This window comes from Rhagoletis pomonella, unplaced genomic scaffold (genome assembly GCF_013731165.1).
Source record: "Rhagoletis pomonella isolate Grant_MI unplaced genomic scaffold, Rhpom_1.0 Rhpom_scaffold_00008, whole genome shotgun sequence".
NCBI classification, from domain to species: Eukaryota; Metazoa; Arthropoda; class Insecta; order Diptera; family Tephritidae; genus Rhagoletis; species Rhagoletis pomonella.
This window is the reverse complement of record NW_023458562.1, coordinates 31,193,108-31,199,447: the sequence shown is the minus strand read 5'-3', so window position 1 is coordinate 31,199,447 and position 6,340 is coordinate 31,193,108. Positions and strand designations below refer to the sequence as shown.

At 37.7% G+C, this 6,340-nt stretch overlaps 1 non-coding gene across 1 annotated transcript; it reads right to left on the bottom strand.

The window, feature by feature from the left end:
• Positions 1–777: 777 nt before the first annotated feature.
• On the bottom strand, positions 778–849 carry Trnad-guc. Its single transcript has one exon. It is a non-coding gene; the product is annotated as a tRNA-Asp (tRNA).
• Positions 850–6,340: the final 5,491 nt, after the last annotated feature.

Genomic DNA, 6,340 nt, shown 5'->3' with positions numbered 1-6,340 from the left:
GTGATTTACGTAGTGGGATATCCTCCTCTTAAAAAAACATGTATATGTATATGCATAAACAGTCATTTCACACCTGATGCCACAGATAAAAAAAATGTTTTTCTGTTATAATTTTATTATAGCAAACTAAGCGTACTGTTCATTTAGCTGCATTTCTTCTTGAATTTTTTGCGAAATAAACAAAATTGAGTCCGAGCTCTGGTGTGCGTGCGGCTGTATAACTATTCACCGTATTTCACCACTTTCGAAAACCACACCAAAGATAACATAAAATAAATTCCAACAACCTCGTTTGATCATATCTAAATACATACATAGTTATTTCTTTAATTTCATTGAATATTTAATTCAACGTGTATCAGTATCAATAGGGGTATTCTCTGAGTCTTGCAAAGGCCTTGCATGGTGCACATATTGCACGGATTGCACGGTAAAAACCGGTTTTCGTATGGGACAGCTTTGCAAACCGTGCAATCCGTGCACCGTGCAAGGGCTTTGCAAGACTCAGAGAATACCCCTAATGTTCTGTATTTGCAAATGCATTACTTTATTTTACAATTCCTCGTATCCCACCATCTTCTATTAGGTTTATACTTCACAAATCAACACACATCAATTGCTTTCTTAACAATTTACAATTTCCACTTTTAGTTACGGATTATTTTTTAAAGCTTATTCATATGTATGTATTTTCAAGTAAGAAACCTACGCGAACTTCGAAAAAAGTAATTAAAAAAAAAATAAACAAAACAAAAAATTAAAAACTCTCCTGAGAGACTCCCCGACGGGGAATTGAACCCCGGTCTCCCGCGTGACAGGCGGGGATACTAACCACTATACTATCGAGGACGGTGGGAGAGAGCCGGCAGAACACTAATACGAAAATATATGTAAAGAAGAACAAAATATAAAACAGCAAATCAGGGTTGCAAGCCATGTTGACATGTGAGCATACATACATATGTTTGTATGTATGTATGTATCTGAATAATATGAAAAATGATGAGATATAAAGGAATGTTCTCATTTTATTTTATTCGGAAAAAATGCGCCGCACTGCTAACAAAAAAATCCAAAACTCACCGATCATAATAGTCCAAATTCAAAACTCAATTTTTAACGATTATTTTTTCCAAAATAATAGTAAAATTAAAAAAACATGCATACAAACATACAAACACACAAGTACGAAGTTAAATAAAAGCTTGTAAAAAAATTAAAAAAATTGTCTGGGCGTGGTCTGCGGCCTATTGAAATTTGTACGCTATATCGCACAAAGTCAGGGAGAGGAATATGTAACTATGTGGCATTTCTGGTACATACATACATACATATTTACACGGTTTTTTTTCGTTTACAAATCGCAATTTTAACTAAAATTACATTCTTGTTTTAACTAGTTGCAATAAAATAAAACAAAAATAGTACCGGCCAACAAAAATAATACAGGATTAACAATTTTGGTGCGGCAAATATTTAAACTGTTTTTGATAGACTCTTTTGTGCTGATTACGAATTCGTAAGTACAAAGTTTCCGTCGGCTCCAGCTTTGAGAAGCTCCAGCAAAGAAACAAAACGTGATAGAGCATACCAACCACGATTGAACAAAAGGTGATAGAGCCCTCCACTTAAGCTTAAACTAAGGCTTGAACTCTCGACTACAATCTCTGAAAATGTCATCCCTGCACCTTAACCCTAAGGCCACTTATTTCATCAGTTTTGGATTTAATATTCGTCTGAGCAGGTTCATTTCATTACAAATTTCGGGCATATCGTCATTTCAACTTCTTCAGTCTCCGTAGCCCTCACCAGCTCTGTCGAAAGCCTCTAGAGCCTCTCATCTGTGTTTTTCAACGCTTTTCAACACTTCACTTTGAAGACATCGCAAACCTGTTAACCTACATATCGCACACCGCCTTCAAAATAGTCACAACTCAAAATTTGGCAAAATATTATTTTAAAGCAAAAGCTGGTGCAAATTTTTGTTATAATTTGTCAAAAAAAAAACGAAGGTAAAGTCGCCCTTGCTCATATGATTAGCATGTGCTACGAAATAGTTTTGCGCATTTTCTGGCGAACGTATTATTTTGAGTTGTGACTCTTTTGAAGACGGTGTGCGATATGTATCTAAAATCTCGACTGGAAGATGCCCTTCCGAGTTTCCACAGGGCTGATGGTTGTGCTCAACCTTACTGTACGTACACATATTTATTAGTTTTGTGAGCATCCTTAATTGAGACATGGCATCATATGTAGAAGCTCTTCGTCAAAGGTGGTCTTGAAGGCCGGAAGCCAAACTAATGAGGATATTTATTTTGGCCCCATTTATCCTTCTATGAAGACATTCGCGAAATCCAGGTCCAAGTACGTCTGCCACAGTACACCCGTCCTCCATCTTCGATCCGCCGGTATACCATATATTGGGATCCTTCGTCATTCATAGCTATTATCGCTTCCCAGCAGTCTCTTTCAGGAATTTTGACCTTGTAGGGTTTATAGACAGATAACATCGGTGACATATGTATGTCCGTGAACTTGATAGCGGGATCATCCAGAAATGTCTTCTGTCTCTGTCTTCCTTTATGGAAATCATCTGAGTAATCGTACAGTAAATGAACAAGTACACAATCAACATTTACTTTGCAGTTATCATTCAAATAGCGGTAGCTTAATAAATATTTCCCATTAATTAAGTATGTATGCTAGTTAATTATACATTAATGAAACAGACAGAAGAATGATTGAGAAATGCATACGTTTGCAACTTCGAACGCCTTCACGCACGCACTCGCACTCGCAAGGAAAATATGTTTATATATTAGGGTGGTCCAAAGATGCATGTAAAAAGTGAAGTCGAAATTTGTATGTTCTCATCCCTGGGATTGTTCCATACCGAAAGAATATACCCTTGCTTTTCTTTCAACGAAAAAATATTTAGAGGCCGCTCAAAGCGCTCAAAGTTTTCTATGTATTTTATATGAAAAAAAACAACTTTTCGTCGAAAAAGAAAAAAAGAATTGGGTAATATTATTGGAAGTCTCCTGAAAAGAACTGGAGTTTTTTCGATCTAAAAATATTGATTTTCAAGAATTATTTGCCATTTCTAAGAAAACATATGGAAATTTGTTTAGCGCTTTGAGGGACCTCTAAATATTTTCTGATTTCATAATAATAAAAAATACGGGTATATTTTTTTCGATATTTTTTTTTTACCACCCTAATATGTATATACTCGTATCAAGCAAATGCGCCAAAAAATCAGACCAACCCAAATAGTTCGGCAAACAACTGTCACAGCAAGCATGACCAAAAACAACAATGCACTACTCACCAATAGCTCACCGAGCCAGACGATTGATAAATATTTTCATTTAATTTTCAACATTTTATGACAAAAGTGCACGTTATTAATAATGCGGCAATGCAGTGCAGGAAAGCGCAGCGTATGCATATGAGCGTTTGACTTTGTGTGTGTAAATGTGTGTGTGCCGAATAGTCAAATGAATGTATGTATGCAAAGCTGCTAGCTGGTATGCATTGGCAGCCATAAAGTCATTTTAAAATTAATGACAAACCCTTGAAAATGTCAACAATGATATATGAAATGCAGATAAGTGATTGGGTGTAGACAAAGTGACGCTTTAAGAGGTGGGGGAGCGACACAATGAAGCGGAGGAAACAAAAAACGAATAAAAAATACAAAATTTATATTACGCTGCTTAATCAACGCGCAAAGGATATAAAGTATGAGACGCAGTAAAGGGAAACAGCCAAACAATTTACAGTTTATGGTCGAATTTTTAAGCAAGTCTGTGTGTGCGTGTGTGTACAAATATTTGCTTGCGTGCAGTCACGTGAGCAGTTAAAAGCTGATTTGACAACAGTCAACAATGCTAGCCGTTAGCAAAGCGTAAATCTGTAAGAAATAATGCTACAACAACACTACATACTTTCCTCCTTTGCCAGCTGGGCGAGTCAAGTCAACTGTAGCAGGGCAAACACGCCTAAAAGTTTACTACAAAGTGTGTGCATACAATTTTTTGCAGCTGTGTGTGTACTTGCACGCTTTAGTTGCTTATGTTTGTTGTTGTTGTTGCAGTAGTTGCATTACGTAGTTGCGCAGTTGTCAGCTGCAATAAAATAAACAACTGCAAACGGCAAACAACTAACTTTTCATTGTTGCTGACAGTGCAATAAATATTGGCCGGCCAAGTAGCTGACGCTGCCGCTGCCGCTGCCGCTGCTGTTGCACCACCTTGCATGCAGTCATCCAGTCATCCAGCCAGGCATCCATCCAACCAACCAGCGAGCGAGCCAGCCAGCCAGTCAGCTATTAATTCACTCGTCGCCAAAGTTTTGTCCACTCACATAAAGAAAATATATGAACTCAATGCAAAGTCAGTAAAGTTCCTCAGCAGTCACCACTGTGTCGGCTCGACTCCTCTCTACACCCACTTCCCTTTCTTATCCTTTGGCTAGCTGGTAAATGTTCCCCTGTGTATGTTTGTATTTATTTTGTTAGTTAACATAATTTAGTTGCCTTTGTCACGCAAAAGAAATTCCGAATAACTCACCGAATACAACAGCAGCTGAGCGGTTTTTGTTGTAAGATAAATATGTTTACAAGTTTGTGTGTATGTTTTACTGTAGTAAATATTTCTTAGAAACAATGCATTTTCGAGTACTTAACGCGTGTTGTCACGACGTTTGTGGTGTGGGTGGCTATGACGGCAACTTTAGCTACAAAGTTGGTTTTCAAGTGAATAATAAAATATTCCTACATATTTATTTATCGAAGATCATAACCACTACAAAGACAGAAATGTCAACATGGAAGTTAGTAAATTTTCTTTAAACACCTCATTTCTAATTTATTTTAAAGTTATTAGCCAAGTTTTTGCTACTACCAGACATTGAGAAATGAGTGAAAGATACGAACAGAGTTTTGTGATTTCATATGGGGTGACTCATTAGTCTCTTATTTTTAATAACCATACCTCTTTCCCTTGGAACACTTGAAAGATGAGCTGTCGAATTGAGCAATGAGTGGAGATGAATCAATTAAGTTTCTCATCGAAATTCTCTACTTCTGGTGAATTATTGAAAAAACGGAATTGGTAGTTGGTCACGTCTTTTGTTTGTAGGAGGAGGCAAATATAGAGCATTTCAGTAGCAGCCACACTATTTCGCTACTGCAACGTAAAAACTTGAGCGTTGAGGGTAAAACTACTTTTTTCTAGAAAGGATATAGTTGTATTGCCTTCCTGAAATAGCCTGAAAACGGGTTCTTCATTTTACCACTTGAAATCTACATATATTTTTTTATTTAATAATTTATTATTTCCCAGTATCTCGGAACATATTTCCATAAAATTTTTTGGTGATACATTTATTCTCGACACATACTTATAACAAACCTTCACTTAAATAGCATCAATCCTCTTTAAATCACATTCTCTAAGAGTACTCGCAGTTCGTGTTGTAGTAGACTAACCATACAAGAAAGCACTCGAAAAGGACATCCAATAAATTATAAAAATAATCCTTCTACCCAAAACCATTTCCTTCCATTTGCATGTAAATAAAAACTTTCGGCGATTTCGACAGCAAAACTTTTCATTGCCAAAACCGTTGATGATCGGTTTCCCGAAAGGAAATAAAATAAAACCACAATTGGAAAGCCCGCAAAAAAAGGAAGAAGAATTGCTACAACGACATAAAATTGGAAATTGAAACGAAAATGAAAACGACAATGCCAAAATGAAAGTTCGAATGTGCAGCACAAATCTCCTAAAAGGATATCAATACGCATGCAGGCCGGCAGGCATACAGGAAAGGGACTAAAAGCCGCCGAGGGGAGAGCATGCCGCAAAGTTGAAGTGAAGGCCAGGAGGGTGATGTTCGAAAAATTTGCATGGTTCGTTTAGCAAAGTGGATGTTAAGTGTAATGCGATTTTTATGTAAATTGCACAGTGGAAAATGTATTGTGCACACAGTCAGCAAGGTAGGCGGGCGGCGAAAAGGCAGTTGGGTTGGCAGAAAGGCTGACAGATACCCGTAGACAGACAGACACAATTTTGCAATGCTGAGCAAATGAATAAGGCAGCCAGGCAGTTAGGCGGCTAGGCATGTAGGCACTGATACAGACAAGAATAGTATTTAGTGTGCCAGTTGCAATGGCAACGGCCCAATATTTTGGTGGGTGGCGCAACGGTAGTCGATGGAAAGTATTGGCGCTATATTGGCGTAGCTCTACGCCGCATGAGTGGTGGTGAGCGCTGTGCTGGCTGTGGTTGCCATGGTCATGGTCATGGTCAACCACCGCACTGCAAATATGCCC